The sequence below is a fragment of the Suricata suricatta genome, chromosome 7 (genome assembly GCF_006229205.1).
Source record: "Suricata suricatta isolate VVHF042 chromosome 7, meerkat_22Aug2017_6uvM2_HiC, whole genome shotgun sequence".
Taxonomy (NCBI): Eukaryota; Metazoa; Chordata; class Mammalia; order Carnivora; family Herpestidae; genus Suricata; species Suricata suricatta.
In genome coordinates this window covers 99,654,549-99,674,424 of record NC_043706.1, presented here as the reverse complement: position 1 = coordinate 99,674,424, position 19,876 = coordinate 99,654,549, and positions in this window count along the sequence as shown.

Genomic DNA, 19,876 nt, shown 5'->3' with positions numbered 1-19,876 from the left:
GAAAAAAACAAAAAGCAAAAAACCAAGTCTCTCTTAGTTTCTGATAGCTTTGCTCAAGAAGCTTTGCGCTGCTGGAAATGAGCTGGGAGCTCCTACAGTCTAAGCGCGCGCCTGGGCCTCCACCCGCCACCAACTCTTTGTTGGGGGTCCCGTCGGTGTGCGCCCTATTTTTTCCCTGTGGGCACCCGGGATTCGCGCAGTCCGTGCAGGGGGCGAGGTGTGCCGTGGAAATGCGGTCCGTGGTCCCGTTCCCAAAACCAAGTTCAAATTGCTTGGGCCTAGCGCAGTCGCCGCTCCAGCCACTTCCTGCAGGGAGCGCGCCTCCCCAGTGCAGACGCTTCTCACAGCCACAGATGCCTCTGATTCCCCGCCTAGATGGCTTAGGGCTGGAGGCTGTTCCTTCTCTTGCGCCACCCAGGGTTCGGGATCCCCGCTACCCAGCAGTTCTCTATGGAGTGGGTTTCTGTCTCCAAGCGCAGCCAAGCGTTCTATACCTCTTCCCCAGAGACAGTTCTATGAGCGCATTCAGACTCTGTCTCTTCCCTTTGTCTCCCGGGGCTGTGCGCTTGCGCCACGTTCGGCTGGGGATCTTACCTTCCCTGCCCGTCCCGGGCTTGCCTGTTTTCGGATCTCCCCCGTTTGCCCCCACTCACTCAGGTATCCTGAGGTTCTATTCCTTCTGGAGTTCATATTTTCTCCTTCCACTCTCGCAGATGAACGTAATATCCTTCTCAGTTCGAAAAATGGTGTGGACGGAGTTTACAGAACTCCCTTCCTCTCTGCCATCTTGGCTCCACTGATAAATAGGAATTTAATATTAAAAAGTGTGATTGGTTTCTGCATACAGGAATTCAAAGGGAACTAAGGAGATATCAGGGGTGCAGGCTGAGAAATGGGAAGGACAGGGAAAGAGAGATGTCCTTGAAGGTCTTCAGTATGTGTGTCATCTCATCTGCATTCAAGAGTTCAGGAGGGAGTTAGGAAAAATTGGCCTCACGTCGGAAAGCCTGGGGGTCACTGCAGGCATGACAACATCTAGAAAGAGTAAATGGCACCTGTTAGTTGCAGTGTAATGGTCTGTTACTGGTGTTGCTGCTGGGTGAGGTTTTGAAAACTAACCCAGAAAAGCTATTCAGCTAAAGATCCCTCCTCTTCAAAAATATCCAGTGCAAGCATTCTCAAGTTCTAACCTCTAGAAGCCTACAGAGCCCACAAATCTATAAACAGATATGTCCATGCCCTCACCTCCTTCTGGTCTTATTCAAAGGTTGACACTTCATGGAAGCCTTCATTTATTCGCTTAATTATTTCTTCAACTTAAAATTAAAACTGCCAGGACAACTGGGTGGCTCAGTCAGTTAAGTGTCCAACTTGGGCTCAGGTCATGATCTCATGGTTCATGGGTTTGAGCCCTGATTCTAACTCTTTCCTTCACTCTTTGCCCCTCCCCCACTTGTCCTCTCTAAATCAATCAATAAATAAATAATAAACTTAAAAAAATTAAAATTGCCATCCTGCCCTGCTGAATTCACCAATCGCTTATTCTGCTCTTTTCCTTTTTATAAAGGACTTCTCATATTCTAAAAATGATGTATAATTTACTTCTTGATCATGTTAACTGTTTATTATTTCTCATGCTAGAATGAAAAGCTCCATGGAGACAGGGTTTTCTTTTTCTTTCTTTCTTTCTTTCTTTCTTTCTTTCTTTCTTTCTTTCTTTCTTTCTTTCTTTCTTTCTTTCTTTCTTTCTTTCTTTCTTCCTTCCTTCCTTCCTTCCTTCCTTCCTTCCTTCCTTCCTTCCTTCCTTTCTTTCTTTTTCTTCTTCTTCTCCTCCTCCTCCTCCTCCTCCTCCTCCTCCTCCTCCTCCCCCTCCCCCTCCTCCTCCTTCTCCTCCTTCTTTTTGTGATTTGCTCTAAGCAGTATCTGGCACATAACAGGTGCTCAGTAAAAACTTATTGAATGAACAAACAATGGAGGAGTTTAAACTTAAAGTCCATGCAGTATTATTTAAAGAATGGATGCATGAGAATATGAGAGGCAGAGCCATGGAGATAAGTTAGCACACATCAAATCCGAGGCGATGACTGACCAGGGTAGTATAAGAGAGCAGTGAGAGATGGAAAGCCTAGCTGAGTACCATGTTTGCCTGACTGAGAAAGTTGTGCTGCACCAAAATCCATGGTGTGATAACTAAGAAGGACACTAAATAAAGATTTAAAGTCAGGCTTCTGGTAAGAAATTGCAGAACTATGTGCTTAATATGAACTCTCAATTATCAGTGCTAAGGTGAGTGACTTCCAGAACACTGAATATGTGATGTTAGGTCAAAAGAAAAGAGATGTAAACAAGAAAGTAAAAATGTGACCCGGGTGATGCTACTAAACCAAAATAAAGTGCTTCAGAAAGAAGAAAAGGACACATAGACATATAATATCATTTCAGAGAAAAATTAAAGTAAAATAAAAGCTCAAAAGAAAAGAACAAACTCTGCATCACTGAACAAAGAAAAAAAAGAAAAGGTTTTAAGGCATGCAGGCTTTGATAGACAGTGCAGCAGGAAATGAGAAATCCAGAGAAAAGGTTGGAAGATGTTGACATTAGCAGTACCAGAAAACCTACAAGGTAAATTTGATTAAAAATATTTTGAAGGCCACTTTTATTCTGTTTTGTCCATTTTCCCCCCATTATACTTACTGGAAAAAAATGTCACTTTTCTTGTTCTGTGTGTTCTTGGAATTATAGAGCCCTGGGGTGACAAAGCTCATTTCACCCTCTCTGACTTGTTCAGTACAATGCAAATGAAACCTTAACAATAAGCACAGAACACCCTCTCACTAATTATAGCTATGACATCAGCTGGAAAGAGATGGAATGATGATATAGTAAATTGGTTATTAACCTGCGATTTTTGAATGCATCAATGACCTTCCAAAATTTAATGGGAACTTTTGTGAATACATGTGTCTAGTTTTCTGAATGGACCCACACTTTTCATCAGTTTTAAAAGAATCTATGATACACAAGATATTCATGATTATTAGTTACATGTGTATTACTAGTACATGGTTAGTCACCTCTGCTTGGCACTGAGGGTGTTTCCTAGGTGAAGGACTTCTGGTTCAAAATCTAGGAAACATCCCAGGTAACTGGCACAGGTTGGTCCCCCTAATGACTTTTCTATATATGGAAGCCAGAAATGTGACACAAATTTCCAAAGATTCCAAACTTGCTGGAAAAGCCGAGGTGTCCAGGTTCCTGCATTTTCCATGTGAATAGGCAGTTTGCAGGTTACAATCTTTACTTTCCATAGTAATGTCACCTCTTCCTCTAATTTGTTGAATAGGAAACAGTTACCACAGGCAAAAATATATGTTCTACATTTCTACATATAATTTCTCTCTACAAGAACATATGTTTTCTGTATAAATATAGAACCATAAGTATTTAGAAGGAAATCTGGGATGAGTGAATAGACTAGAAGGAATAGATTTGAAAACAAAGCTTTAGCAAGCGCTATCCTGTTTATTTTTTCAATTGGGCTCCTAAATACCGGATCACTGCATGGTTAATCACAGATGAACTTAAAAAAAACATACCTTCTACTTTGCTATTAAAAGAGAATTAAATACCTACGTTGACTGGATTTTATTGCAGGAACTAATTTTGAACTATAATGTGAGTTTTTGAGTAAGTTTGAGCACTGTGTAATTTACTGCTGCTGATGGACTCATCTACAACGGCATCCTCTAAATCATATTTAATGGGATATAGTCTACGTTTTTCAACATGTGGGGTTTTTTTTATTCATAGAGAGGCTGTATCATGATAAATATTATCTTAGAGTAGTAGTTTGGTTGTTAGGCTGACATGCATGTGACAGTACTGAGGTTTCAATTATCCACTTGCATCAATCAATCTTTTCGTTTTCAACACTGTTGCCTGCAGTAATGTCACAGCTTTTCTGTCAGACAGAAGAACTTTGCGGGAAATGTTATTCATTACAGCTGCAAATCTGTCACCATGCCTGGCATGGCTTGTTAATGACAACATTTATTTCAAAGGGCCATGTTTCGCTTTGTTGCAGGAGAGTTGACTTTGTGATCGTAAAGTATAATGAAATGCCAAAAAGATGAAGTGAACAAAGTTTTCCAAAAATATACTAAAGTGATCCAAATCTGTTTTTAAAAAAGAGAATACATTTGCATTCATATTTTTATGCCCTTCGTTGTATTTGCAAAGAAGTACCATTGAAAACCGGAGGGCTTCTTGGGTGGCTGAAGAAGGATCCGAAGAGTGTTCTCTTGCGTTGAAATAAGATTTCAGGTGGATGCAAGCTAAGTGGCCAGCCTTGGCTGAGACATAGAAAATGTTTAATAATATTACATTTCTTCTGAAAACCTTTCATGAAAGTTGTACAAGGACAAATAGCACTACAGAATGATTCATGAAGACTAATTTTTACTAATTTAAATGCAGTAGTTTAAAAAATGTCTGATAAAAAGGGATATGGGTGAGCTGGGTGTGCAATAGAAACAATGGAGGGATATCACTCAATTTAAATGGAAAAAGTTAATTTCTGGTGTTCTTAATGGCTAGACTGATGTAGAAGTTGCCTTGAAGCAAAAATATCATGGCTGGTCATAAAACATCTGTAGGTCAAGTAGATTTAAAAATTAAAAAACAAAAGCCATACTTTTTAGCATCTTCTTCCATCCAGAGATGAGAGGTGAAGACTATTCTCACTCCTAGAATCTGAGCTGGTTTTGTCCCTCAACAGGATGGGAAGAGCAAAGCTGAATTGGTTTCAGGTGTGGGCCTCAGGAGGCTTTTCATATTTCCTCTTCCTCTCTTGGATGCCAGCCACAAACCCCGGGCTCGGCTGACCTGCTGGGGAGACCATGTGGACCCAAGATGAGCTGTCATACCAGGTGAATGATCTTGCATTAGCCAGCCCTCAGCCCTCCTGGCATACTGCTGAGTGAGCCCAGCCTACATCAGCAGTCAGAGCGGAAGAGCTGCCCACCCACAGGTGCATAGATTAAATCAATGGTGCTTGTTGTAAGCCACCAAGTTTAGGGTGGTTTATTGTGCAGTTTCTTTATCTGCAAGGTGAGAGAGAGTATTGGACTAAATGATCTTTCAATTTGTTTCAAGACCTGTCATTTGTGGAACATGTGAACCAAGGCAAACAGACTGTACAGGGACATCAAGAGTATAGGTACAATATAAAAATTTCATATTTTTGTAAGAAATATCTACATGCATACACAGGCTGTTATCTATTCCAAGTACTTCATCTGATTTATGTCTCTGTGTACACCTCTCCAGGTCACTTGTTTTCTGACATTCTTCATGGTTTTCCCTCTGCTTATAGCATAAATTCTACGCAATTTAGCAGTGAATTTTGGTTTCTTCTAGTTTTATTGAGATATAATTGACATATAACATTGTGTAAGTTTAAAATATACAGCATGATGATTTGGTATAAGTATATATCTCTGTCTCCTCTCTCTCTCTCTCTCTAATCTCTAAATAGCAACACAGATGAATATTTGCGAACCTCCAAAATTCAAAATCATATGTTGAAACCTTATTCTCCAATGTGATGATATCAAGAAGTGGGGTCTTTGGAAGGTAATTTGGATTAGATGCGGTTATGAGAGTAGAGCTTTTATGAATGGGGTTAGGGCTCATATAAGAGACACTTCTCTGCTCTCCAGTCTGAAGATACAATGAGAAAATAGCCATTCAACTTGGAAGATGTTGCAAGCAGAGCATGATCATGCTGGCATCCCGATCTTGGACTTTCAGTCTCTAAGAAGAAAAATTTTCTTAAGCTACCCAGTCAGCGGTACTTTGTTATAGTAGCCAGACTACGACATCAGGACATGCATACCACCAAGGGTGCTTGTTCCTTTCTGAATATGCCAGGTTGTCATTCCCTATTTGTATACACTTTTACATCATTAGCTCTACCCTTCTCCCTTTCCTCACCTGGTAAACAATATTCATTCTTCAAAGATCACCTGAAATGTCATCTCCTCTATGAAATCTCTCCTACGTTTTCAAGTTGAAGTTATTTGTTACACTGACACTTTTTTCTTTTAAGAAGTTTTTTTAATGTATATTTTTGAGAGAGACAGATAGAGCATGAGTGGAGGGATAGGCAGAGAAAGGGGGAGACACAGGATCTGAAGCAGGCTCCAGGCTCTGAGAAGTCAGCACAGAGCCTGACATGGGGCTTGAATTCACAAACCGTAGGATTATGACCTGAGCCAAAGTCAGAAGCTTAACTGACTGAGCCACCCAGGTGCCCCACCATTGACACTTTTGTTATGGCTTCTACTGCATTGGATTGTGATTTTTTTTTCTTATATGGTTGTTTCTATTCTTAGAGTATGCAATTGTGGAGAACTTCAGATATTAGGGAGAACAAATAATTACCACCTACACTGTTTAGCATAAAGACATGCATCTTAATAATCAAATGAAAGAAAAAAGAAGGAATACTTGATTTGCCTTTTAGATAGTATCCAATTTTGTTAGTATGGATAAAATTCATTTACCCCATTTTTCAATGATCTCATTGGTTTGTCTTAAAATAAATTATTGAAGGCAAATGCTAGGAACAAAACAGCAGTGTATTAGAAGAGCAGTTCATTCAGCATAAATAAGTCATTCTCCAGGTCTTCAAACACCAAATATTCTTCTTATCAGTAGAAAAATATTGAAGACTGAGGAGAATCTAAGGTAGTGGCCTCGATGGTAGTAGTAACTGTGTGCATGCAGAGGATACCTGAAGCCATTTAAAGCCAGAACATTATTATCGATCGATTTGTCATCTTCCAAGAGCTTGAATTACTGAAGCTCTTGAAGCTTCCCTTGCAAAAAAAAAAAAAAAAAAATGGACAGACTGCATAATTGTTGCTTGTTAATTTTCTTGGGAGAAAAACATGAACTCACTTTGTCTAGACATGCTGATTATAATCCATCAAGCAATGATTAAAGAGTAATACTATTCTTCATTATACAGAATGTTAAAGAGACCCTTGAATAACAATTAGTATTATTGAAACACAGAACGTAAAGGGTCCCAGCCTATAATATAATTTCTGTGAATCAAAAGGTTTATGGAAACCCATATGCAAAAGAAACGTGAGGATAAATTCTTCATTCTTAAGAAAAAGATAATGAAGCAACAGTTATGTTACAAGAACCTGATTTCAAGGAATTTAAAATTAGATATCCTGTAATCCAACTTTGGGAATAATTTAAATGTAAATATTTCAAGTATAAAAAAATATATAATATAACTAAACCCCAAGTGTATTGACCTCGACATTTGCTCCACTACTGATATTACAAGTTGCATATAAATGCACAGATTTTTGTGTAATTATTATCTCATCTTTGATTCCACTTACATGCCTTTACCATATATATATGGAAATATATAAAAATATATGAAAATATATACATATATGGAAATATGTATGTATATGGGAATATGGAGATGGAAATACATATGGAAATATGTATATAGAAATATACATACATATATGGGAATATATACGTGGAAATATATATGAAAAATATATATTTTGGTTTCTTCTGAGTTTTCATCTGTTTAGAGGGCAGAATATTTCTTTTTCTAAGCCTTTTGTTGTCACTGTGACTGAGTGAATGTTCAATTTTAATCAATATTTTATTGATGAGAAAAAGTATGTTAGAGAATATAAATTATTAGTTTTTATTATTCCTCATTTACATAGTTTATCATTTTATGAAGTTAAGCTATCTCCTCCAAACCTTGCTCAAATAGTTCCCCCCTCATAGAAATGTTGTCATCTGCATCTTGTCAATATTAATGTCAGGCACCTCAGTCCATAACATTAACCCTTTATGAATCTCCTCTATTAAGTTTGTGCAGAACATCATATATTATTACATTTTTTGTATTTTCCTTTATTTGTCATTAACTTAATAAATGTTTATCTCTTTTTTCTTTCAACAGATTGGAAATTCTTTGAGTGTAGGTTATTTATGTATTTTCCTCAGTGCTTTTGAAATGCTCTTCTGTGCCATAAATGATGCTTGAAAACATCTGTTGATTCTAAAAAACAAATAGCAGTGGCTGATCTATCAATTTTCTACTAAGATCTCCATAAGTCTGGACTCTGTTTTCCTTTGCCAAACCCTTTCTAATTGTCCCTTTTCCTCCTCTGCCTTTGTGGGAGTAGATTTAATATTATCTATACAGGATGAAAAATACTTCTATGCCCTCCAAATGAGAGGAGTTGGTTTGGGAGGAGGCAAAAAGTCACACAAACAAATATAAAGATTAGATTATTAACAGATAGCTGAAATTTAAAAATATCTAACATATTTAAGTGAGTGATACATTGGATTAATATGTGCTCAGTGATATCAAGAGTAACGAACAGAATAAATAATTTGGTAGGGTATCCTCTGGATATATCAAAGAGTCTGTTTGCTGATTCCACTGCTTCGTTTTTGAAACTGCTTCATTTTAAGACAGGAGGTGCACTCAGGATCTGACTGAATGACAGTTATCAACTGTCACCAGACCATTTAAAAGTGAAGTACACTTGCTGCCAACTGTCAGTGCCAGATGCAACAGCAAATCACTTTACAGATTGCTGACAAATTGCATTGATATAATTTCTGAAGAGCCTCAATAATTTACACTAATTAGGAGTGGGGCAGTCTGAAGAGTGAGACGTCTAAGTTACTCCAGGAATTTTTATAGAAAAATACTGTCTCTTAAATTTTAGGCTCATAGAGTTGAAAAAGGTTAAAGAAGTTATCCAAGGTCATCTGCACTGATGAACAGTTGAATAATTTATTATCATATTCACTGCATACTTATAAACAAATGGAGAAGTGAAAATGGAAGAATGACTGATATAACAGAGCCAGAAATTTAAATAATCTTCAATAAGTTAAAATATTGGGCTAGTTCAGTAAAATGAAACACTTAGGCATACATCTATAGCTTTTTATATATATTTTTTGAAAAAGATCCCAAACTATTGGGCATGTAGAGATTGGGTAAGCCACAGTTAGACGTAGTGCTACTAATAAAAAAAAAAGCCGACAAAAAAGACAAACAAAACAAAACAAACCTTAGTTTTTTTTTTAATTACCCAGAAGCTTAATCTGAAGTAACAGTATCATATGGCCATCTCCTGACAAAACATATGGTGAATTATGGTAACTTAAGACTACTATTTTCTTTAGTGTAGAAGTAATAGTTTTAGTCTGAATACTGGTGAGATCTTGAAACTATAATATTGTGTCTTGTTTGGGATACGAGAGAGTAGCAGGGACATTGGCAGATGAGCTCAGGTCCAGAAGAGGCAAGAAACCTTGGTCTCTAATGTGGAAACCAGAGATATTTAATGTAGACCAGAACAAATTTAGAATTGACTACAGTATCACTTTCATGTGGGAGAGTTAATCAGATGTCGTATCTTTGTCTCCATAGAAAAGAACCAAGGCAAATGAGTAAAAATAAATGTGGGACAGATACTGTCAATATATGAAGAACTGTCTAATAATTTGAGCCATTTGAAATTGTAATAGAATGCATTGGGGAATATGAATTGTCAATGATTGGAGTGACTCAACAGGTATGCTGGGAATATTATAGAGGACTTTCAACCATCGACTCAGACCCTGTCCAATTATGAGATAAAATTATTGGAATATTCTCATCATTTTATTTATTAGTTAGACCCTTATTTATAAGGCCCCTCTTTATCATTTTATGTTTATCCTGGCTATAAAATAACAACTTCCAGCTTCGCATTCTTTTCAGTTTCTCTTAATTTTCCTGCACTATTTATTCCTCTCTTGCCTAAAGGTGAGCCTGGTAAACCTATCAGAGCAGGTCTTACTGCAAACGCCTCTATCTGTTTCTGATGAAGGAGAATATAGGAAAGTAGAAATCCCACTTCGGAATCCAGTACCAAGGTGTTTTTCAATTCAGAGTTACTCATAATGTCTTTGTTATTTTATTTTTAAGCTACTACTGAGTGGGAGAATAGCATACTGGTTGAGTTTCAACTTTGGAGTAGGAATGGCTGGTTTAAACTCCTGTGACATTGGGCAAGTTCCTTAACATCTATGTACTTGTTTTTATTTTTATTTTTGTTCCTCTCACCTGTAAATAGGGCATAATACAAGTACTTATCTAATGGATTGTTGTGATTATAAAATGACTTAATTTATGTAAATCACACTGAATCAACCTGTCACATGCTAAGTGTTAGCTATTATTAGTATTATTTTTGGACTCAAAAAATTCAAATTTAAGAAGGAGAAACAGTTAGAGGTAGACATAAAAGAGCCTCTGTTTTGGGTGTGGTGTGCGAAGCCAGAGTTAGTTCATAGAGAAAGTGATACGTGATCTTGAGTTGTGAATAGCAGTTTTTCAGGCAAACAAAATGGGGTTGGGGAATTCCATACAGAATGGGTGGAAATATTTTCAAAGACATGGAATGCAAATTAAAAATGAGAGCACAGGGGGCACGGGGTTGATAAAAGCATGAGATGAGGCTGAAGAAGCCAGTGATGTCTGTCCCTGGAGGGCTTGCTGCACTGTCTTTGGGGAGTTGGTTGTTAACTGTCCCAGTAACAGGAAAAGAAGCTGTGTAGATAGGAGCTTGGCAAACTTCTTTGTAAACATCCAGCCATTAATTCCTGTAGGCTTTGCAGGCCACTGAGGTTTCTGTTGCATATACTTTCCCCCCCAACAATTAAGATTCTAGAAATAATTCTTAGTTTAAAGGCTAGACATAAGCAATGAGTGTGCTAGATTTGCTGAACCTTGGAGCAAGACCTTTGAGTCAGCACAATATATCTGCCCTCAGAAAACTGACTGGAGCAGAATGCGCATGCCACATGGAAGGCCTTGAGCAGGACCATAAGTCAGCTAACGCTGATGCTGCTGGAGAGCCATTGAAGGATTTTATGCAGGGACATAGCAATGCTACAGTTCTCTTTGAGAAAGGACACTCTGATTGCAGCATCAAAGATGGACTAGATGATGAAGGACCATTTTGGGGCACTGTAGAGTGTGGATGATGTCACCAGTCAGTTCAAGAAAGTCAGCACCCCCTGGGATTCCAGCCAAGAGGAAACAGAAGGTGTGAGGAGCTAAGCAGATAAATCCTCTTCCTTCTTCTCTCTTGTGTACTATTCTGAGGGCAAATTCTTGTATTAGCCTCCCTGAAGAATCCAGCTTCCTGAGTCAATGCATCTGTGGAGTAAACTGCTCTTTATCTTCAATGCTCATAAGGCTTTCCTTTTCTAATCTCTCTCCCTGACTGGGCTTGCAGTACTTAAATAAAGTAATCACACTTTAAATCATTACTTAGCTCCCTTTTCTAGAGAACACAGGTGAGGGGGCAGTGTATGAAAAGAGAAAAGCCTGAAAAGAAGCCTGGAAAAAAAAGGTCAGGAAGAAGGGAGGAAAAGTAGAGAACAGATGTGGCAGTCATGGAGAGGATTTCAGTGAGGAAAGGATGGCCGGTGACAAACAACTCAGATGTTCAGGAAACTTCAGGCAGTTGGGCAATTGGGAAGTTCCTCATGATCTTGGTGGAGTAGCCTCCCTGTGAGGTCACATTGCAGAGGTTTTAAGGCTGAATGGAAAGTGAGAAAATGAACACAAATTACATGTGGACTTGTCTTCATAAAACTGACCTTTGAAGGAAAAGAGAGACAGAGACAATAGGCAGTGATTTTGAGGAAATGGAGTTTAGAGATATATTTTTGTTTAGAGTGTTTAATGGTGAAGAGTAAAGGTGTTTATATTTAAGGAGCAACACAGCTAGAAAAATCATCCAGTCGTTTTCAAATACATCAGTGGCCACCCAGGGAGTGACATCCATACTCACCTCATCCTCAACTTTGGCTTTTCCTGTTGCCTTTACCCGGCTTTGTTTTTGCCACACTACTTCTCTAGATACAAGCTATATATCTACAAGAAATTATTTTTATTCTACGCCTCTCCCCTTTCAAATGTAAGCTCTCTTGAAGAGGGACTTGTTGCCTGTTTGTTTATCCTCAACACCTAGAAGAGTATCTGACCTACAAGAGCTATACAATAATTATTTTTGTGGAATGAATGAATCTGACACATGTAAGATGTATTATTCTGAAAAAATAAAACGTTAAAATGAACACGCTAGTTAAAAATTTGGTCTGTGGATTTGTGCATTTTAAGAAGTTTATGGAGACACTGGAGTGGCAAACACACTTAGGCAACAAAACCAACTGAATTATACAGACTTATATAAAGGTGGCCTTTACTGTCTCTGACATATAAGAATGTTCTCAGCAAACTGGCCTTCATTTTCTATAATCCTGAAGATCAGGCTTAGCTCAATAAATCTCATAGCATATAATATTTTAATATTCTGTTCATTCTTTCTACTTAAAAATTAGAATTGGTTTACTCTACTTTTTTTTTTTTACAAGTTTGATTTTTGACTCAGTTGGTTTAGCATTTGACTCTTGATTTCAACTCAAGTCATGATCTCATGGTTCATGGGTTCAAGCATCATGTTGGGGTCTTTCCTGACAGTGCAGATTCTGGGATTCTCTTTTTCTCTCTCTGCCCCTACCCCCTTCACACAAAACAAATACACAAACTTTAAAAAAGTAATTTATCAACATGTTTCATTTTTTCCTAAAAGGTAGAAGGAAGATTAAGAAGCACACAAGAAATATCTGTGTGTCTTATTTTCAGAATTATTTTGCAAGCTCTATAGTAGAAGTCTTGTTAAGCAGTGGTGGACCCCATCTCAGCTTCAGGTGTTAGGTGGAAGTTATAGTTATTGTAAAATAAAGGGTTAAGAAACTGAAGGGGGAAAACAGATATGGAACATAAATAAAAAACATATGTACAATCCCTGGCTCTACAACTTTAAATGAAATGAGCTGGCAAACATTATTCAATGAAGAGAGAAAAATCAATGAAGTACACACAGTCTTCCTCAGAAAGCGAATGAGGCAAAAATGGACTCTTTCCTTTATTGAGTTTGGTAGTGCTGTTAGAATCTTGTTGATCTGTTGATGGTAAATCTATTAGCTTTCAACATTAGTTTATTATTTATTTAACTAGGGTCAATGTTTCTCATATACTGAGGACAGAGTCCAGTGGGACCTATGACTCAAGGATAGCAGAGTATGGGTCCATTTATGCCATGAAATATGAGTCACACACAGAACATAGCACAGAGTACCCAGTACTTTAATCTTCTTAAAACACAGATTTATTTACAAATGGAAATTCCTTTTTCTCTTTTTATATACATATTTATTTTGAAAAGGAGGAAAGCTATAAAAACACAATTCTCATTTATATTCCCCACCTAGAGGTAACTATTGATCATGATGTGGTGTATATCTTACTGGACTCAATACATTCAGATGAATGTGTACACATGCACTTCTTCACACACACCCAAGCACACTTACCTAGTGGAGTCATGCTAAAAATGCTGTGATGTAAATAAACTCTGTTTTTACTTTGTTGTTGGTCAGGAACAAAGAATGTGGGGAAATATGGCTTTCTACTGGGAGCTAAACCTTAGGAACATAAGCAACAGGTAAGAAGTATAGATAATCTTTTTTAAAAATGTTTATTTATTTTTGAGAGAGAGAGAGAGAGAGGGAAGAGAGGTAAAGGGAGAAAGAGAGAAAGAGAAAGAGAATCCTCAGCAGACTCTGCACTGACAGCCCAGAGCCCGATGTGGGACTCGACCTCATGAACTGTGAGATCACAACCTGAGCCAAAATCAAGAGTCAGATGCTTAAACAACTGAGCCACCTGGGGACCCTATGAAGTATAGATAATCTCAATCAGAGGGAAAAAATCATATTATAATGGAGAGCTATTGATAGATTGATTAACATTTTGTCAACTGTACTTCTAGGTGGTTCTGTAGGTGGTCATATGTGTTAGGGAATATATTATTTTAACTTTTTAATGTGTTGGTATACAAAATAGAAAGGGTTAAATCAGTAGAATTTAAAAAAAAACATGAGTTTCATCATTAAGATAACAGTCATCATTAAAAGAAGTATATTTTGATCAACAAACTTTCTGGGAACAGATATGATAAAGGAGGAAAGAATGAACAGACATGAAATTCTCAAGGCTATTAGAGAGAGGTGAATTAGACGAGTCTGTGCAGAGGAGGAAGACTGAGATCCTATGGGCAAGGATTTAGGTCCAGGGTACCAGGCTGGTGACATTCTCAACACAGATTTTCCTGCTGTTGCCATCAGGCACTTTTCACAATTGGTGTAGATAGAGCAAGCACCTCCTTATCTGTCCTTACTGACCTAACTATCTGGAAGAAACCCAGGAATGGGAGATGATGGAGTTTCACATTACATAGCACTTTATTACATAAATCTTTCCATGTCATAAACTTTTTTTGTTTTTATTGGTTTCCAAGAAATTCATTATAAGATTATACCAAAGTTTATTAAATCAAGTCATTCTTGATTATCATTAAAGAGTGTGGTAGGCAGAATAATGGCCCTCCAAAGATGTCTACATCCTAATCCTGGGGACCTGTCAATATATGAGGTTCCAAGGCAAAGGGAAGTTAAGATTGCAGATGAAACTAGGGTTTATCAGTTGACATTAAAAGAGAGAAATTGCTTTGGGTTATCAGGAGAGGCCCGATGTCATCCTCAGGGTCATTAAAAGTAAAAGGCAAAGTCTGAAGAGGGAGTCAGCATTAGTGGCAGAATAAGATGTACTTGAACAGATGGTCTGAAGCTGCTGGTTTTGAAGATGAAGGAATGGGTGCATGAGCCAAGGGAATCAGGCAGCCCCTAGAAAATGGGAAAGGCAAAAAAACCCCGATTTCCCTTAGATCCTTCAGAAAGGCCATAACTTGATCTTGGACAAATGAGATCTATGTGTGCTGCTGACCTATAGAACTGCAAAATTATAAACATGTTTATAGCACACAAAGGTTTTGCTAATTTGTCAGAGCAGCAACAGACAACAAATAGAAGGTCTAATTTCAGCTACCAGAGCCTTTCCAGATGTTAGTCTAGAGCCCATCCAATGCTCACTTGTCTTTTAAAATGTAAACCATTTCACTTTACAGCTTTTCTCAAAACTCTAAGTGACTTCATATTGCCCTTAAAGGTTAAAATTTAAGCTTTTGCAAAAAACTTATAAAGCCTCTCATGATCTATTCCCTGGTTACATACTCTGTAATACCCCTCCAGGCATTCTTTGATTCACTCTCTTGGCCCATCCTATCCTTCACTGAGTTCCCTTCACACATTGGCAGGAGGCACAGTGATTAGAACTGAAGAGCATGCGTTTGAATCTTAGCTCCCCTGCTGACTAGCTCTGCGACCTTTGGCACTCACTTTGCCTCTCTGTCTCTTTTTTCATCTGCAAAATGGGGTTAAATATAGTTTTATATTTAGAGCACATCGAGCAAACAGCTCTTGGTGTATAGTAACCACCACGTGCATGTTTGATATCACCATATGTAAAAAGGCCTGTTCTTGGTGTACTCTTCTACCTCCTCTTTGCATAGATGGCTGTTTTTCATCTATCAAGCCTCACCTTGAATAGCATCTGAGAGCGATCTCCTCAGATAACCCAATATAGTCTGTCCCTCCTTTTTTATTCATTATCAAGGTCCGAGTTCATTTCCTTCAGGGCACTTACCACCATTGAATTCTTTCTGCATTTATTTTTTTATGTAGCCAGTGTGATTCCTTTATGTTGAATTTCTAGAAAGGTGAGAGCCATGTCTGTTGTTTTAAACTTCTGTGTGCTCAGTATTGAGCGTGTCATTGGTCTGGGGGTGTCACTGGTTTTTCTGTTCTTCTTGGAACCAGGATGCTTACCCTTACCATCCCCCTTAGAGTGGGAAAGGGCCACATTCTAGGCAATGGTAGGAATGGCATTTACTTACCTGTGTGAGATCCTCCAGAGCTCTCTCATGTGGAGGAAAATCTTCAGTAGCATGTGGGGCTGAAGGTGCCACAAGTTGGACGCAGCCTGAAATGCTAAACCACCGCGTATCGGACAGATTCTGTGGAGAGTGACAGAGACTTTGTGTGAGAGAAAAATAAACTTTTCTTAGAATAAGACCCTGAGACATGGATGTCATTTGTTATTGTAGCATAACCTAGACCATGTGTCTAGTACTACCAGTTGGCAATTGTGTTAGTTCTCCAGGGCTGTCGTAACAAGGTGCCACCAAGTGGGTCATTTAAACAACTGACATTACCAGGTTCTGAGGCTAAAATTATGAAACTGAGGTGTTCTCAGGGCGTGTTCCTTCTGAGGGTTGTGAGGGAAGGGTCAGTTGCAGACTCTATGTTTGGCTTGTGTTGGGTTATCTTTCAATAGATGAGCCTCTGCACATCAGTGTCCCTCTAAGCTTGTCTGTGTCCAGATTTTCCCATTTTATCAGGACACCAGACATACTGGATTAGGGCCCACACCTACGCCAGTATGATCTCATCTTAATTTAACTAATCATATCTTCCTCAATCGTATTTCCAAAGAAGGTCACACATACTCTGGTTTCTCTTCAGATCACATAAATCTTTCGCCTTTTACCAAAGAAGGTCACATTCTGAGGTGCTGATGGATGGAGCTTTAACATTTGAATTTGAAACAATTCAACCCATAATGATTATTACACAGACTGATGATTATATACACACACTGAATAGAAGACTAGATAAGACATTTTTTTAAAGCATCTTTGTAACTCTCTGTCTACTATCATTTACTTCATATTCTATCTTATAACTGAAATTTCCAAAGAACAGAAGTAGGCTCCTTCAGGTGACACAGAACTTAGAAAAAAATTGACCACTTATATAAAAAAACCTAACCATTTATGAAAGAAAGCTGTCAAAATGACACCACACACCCAGAGTTGTTGGCCTCTGAAGACTTTGTTCTTATATGTTTAATGCTCTGCTCATCCTGTGTCAATGTCTAATTGCCACCTCTTCTTCTCTTCTTATTTCTTTTTAAAATATTTGTTTATTTGTTTTGAGAGAGAGCGAGGGTACCTGAGTGCGAACAAGGGAGAGGCAGAGAGACAGGGAGAGAGAGAAGGAGAATCCCCAACAAGCCTCTCACCAACATGGGGCTTGATCCCACAAAACAAACCGTGACATCATGACCTGAGCTGAAACCAAGAGTCAGATGCTTAACTGACTGAGCCACCCAGGCACCCCCCTCTTTTCTTAATTCTTGTTAATTTCCTTATTCTGAGCTGAAGACTCACATCTCCTGGGTTCATCATTTACAAATGGTAGGACTTTGGGCAAGTTTTAAGTTTTATATATCTACAAATATGGAGACAGTAATACCTTATAGGATTTCTCTGAAGATTAAAAAAAGTACCGAAAGCTAAGGTGTGTAGCACAGAGGTAGGCACATAATGGTTCCCTAAATGTTAGTTGTTATGAATAATAGTAATAATAACACTAACCCTAACTGCTAACATTTGAGTACTTACTCTGTGTTAGGGACTGTCCTACGAGTATAATAAATACAAGCTGGTTTAACCTTGATAATTAGCTTCATGCTATTGCACTGTTCTTTCCAGTTTGTAATGAACTAAGGCACAGAGAGCTTGAGTAATCTGTCTGAGGACACACAAACAGTGGAAGAGACAGAATTTGAACTCATATTGTCTGTCTTAAGGCAATGAAAAAAACAAGCTAATTAAAAATTATATTAAAAAATAATAGAAACAAAACTAACAGCGAATCTACAAAGAAATCGACAAACCCCCCCAAGCCTAAAGAACTTCTAAAACAGCCGCAGAAACCTTTGGAGGTGAAGCACTCTTGGTCTGCCATGGTTTGATCTCAGAGGATAATTTTTGCTTCTACCTGAGTGGAGTTCTGTGCTTTTGGAAATTGAGATAACTGTCACTATGACCTCAGGAAGCATAGATTTTCTACTCTGTGCCTTTTTACTAAAGTTTAAATCCAGTTCCCATCTCCAGACAGTTTCCGACAGGAAGAAAGAGTGATGAATCAGCAAATCAAAGGCACAGAAATTAAACATCCAAGAAAGCCTCACTGCAGCAGAGCCTCAGGCAGATCTGGCGGGGAGGTGATGCCTGATGGTGGATCCTGAGATTGGAGTTGTTCTGGTTCCTTCTTACAGCCCCTGTCCACAGCCCAGCGTCTGGTCAGCATTTGGTGAATATTTGCTGAACTGATTTAAGCTGACGTTTATCTCTGTGGCCTGCGGCCAGTCCTGTTGCAACGGACATCTCTCATCTTTTCCAAATTAACACAGACTCCATCCTTCCTTATAATCTGCATTTCAATCCCTGTTACTGGTTAAAGCTTGTTGTCTCGAAATAGGCATGAACGTTTTAACAAGGAAGTCTAGATGAACATTCTCAGCAAGGGTGATTTTTGTCCCCCAAGGGACATTTGGCAATGTCTGGAGACACTTTTGACTGTCACTGTTGTGATGGTATGCTTGATCTAGAAGGTACTGGTTAGGGGTGCTGCTTAATATCTTACAATCCCTAACCTGTCTCTAGCAAAGCTAAGAGCTGCATATCAAAGAGTAGGATGCATTTTGAGGATGGAGAGCAACTGCTGACATCATGGCACCAGAGTTTGAGTAGTTCCCTCCTTGTGAGATCAGGATTGGAGCATGAGAGAATACAAGGAGCGCCAAGACTGACCAATTTGATCCATGTGTCTATTGGTGAGGCATTTGAAAAACTGGCAAATCCTAGAGTGATTATAATAAAATAGGAGACAGTAGCAAGATATCCCAGCTCAACATCTCCTGAATTCCGTGCCTTTGGTGAATCTATTTAGGGTCTCTGAACTTCAGTCATTTCATTACTAAAATGCAGATAATACTGTTTACCTCCTGTGAGAACAAGGTTCAAATCAGATTAACATGTACAAGAAACTTAGCACATAAACACTAAATAAATGCTAACTGTATCAGTAATAATAGTTATAATTAGTATTATTAAAATAATACGGTGTATCAAACCCCACAAAATCTACAATTAGAAAATTTCCATTTTCTCATATAACATTGGGATAATTAAATTATAGGGGAATATAAAAATAATAATAAAAATAGTGTTAAAATGCATAATACATAATAATATTGTATGTAACAGGTACTGTTTCAGATTCTATGCAAGTTTTATCTGATTTAATTCTCTATTTTGTAGAAGAAGGTTAATGTGCACTGTAAACTGTAAATCCTACAAAAATGTTGATTGCTGCTACTAGTCACATATTTCAAAGTTTTGTTTTTTTAATGCTTATTTGTTTTTGAGACAGAGAGGGAGAGAGACAGAACATGAACAGAGGAAGGACAGAGAGAGAGGGAGACACAGAATCTGAAGCAGGCTCCAGGCTTGGAGCTGTCAGCACAGAACCCCACGTGGGGCTCAAACCCACCAACTGTGAGATCATGACCTGAGCTAAGTCAGACGCTTAACTGACTGAACCACCCAGGCACCCCTCAAAGTTTTCTCCCTACTCTTATGTCTTTAGCTCTATGTGACACCCGACAATACTTAGGTGATATTTGTTGTCCCCACCTCAAAGGCATTTACACCAGTCTTGCTGTCTCTGAAAGAAACATGCACTCATTCTTTAAAGGAGGCAAAAACCCTGCCATACATTTCCCACCAGTAACTCTTTTCCACATGTCAGGACCAGCCCCAGTGATTGGCTGTCTTCCCCTGGTCCAGGCTCTGGCCCAGACTGACACTTCAGATGCAAAAGGGCATCTGCAGGGACACATAGGCATCAACTGTCCTTCACCGTATCTCCCTAG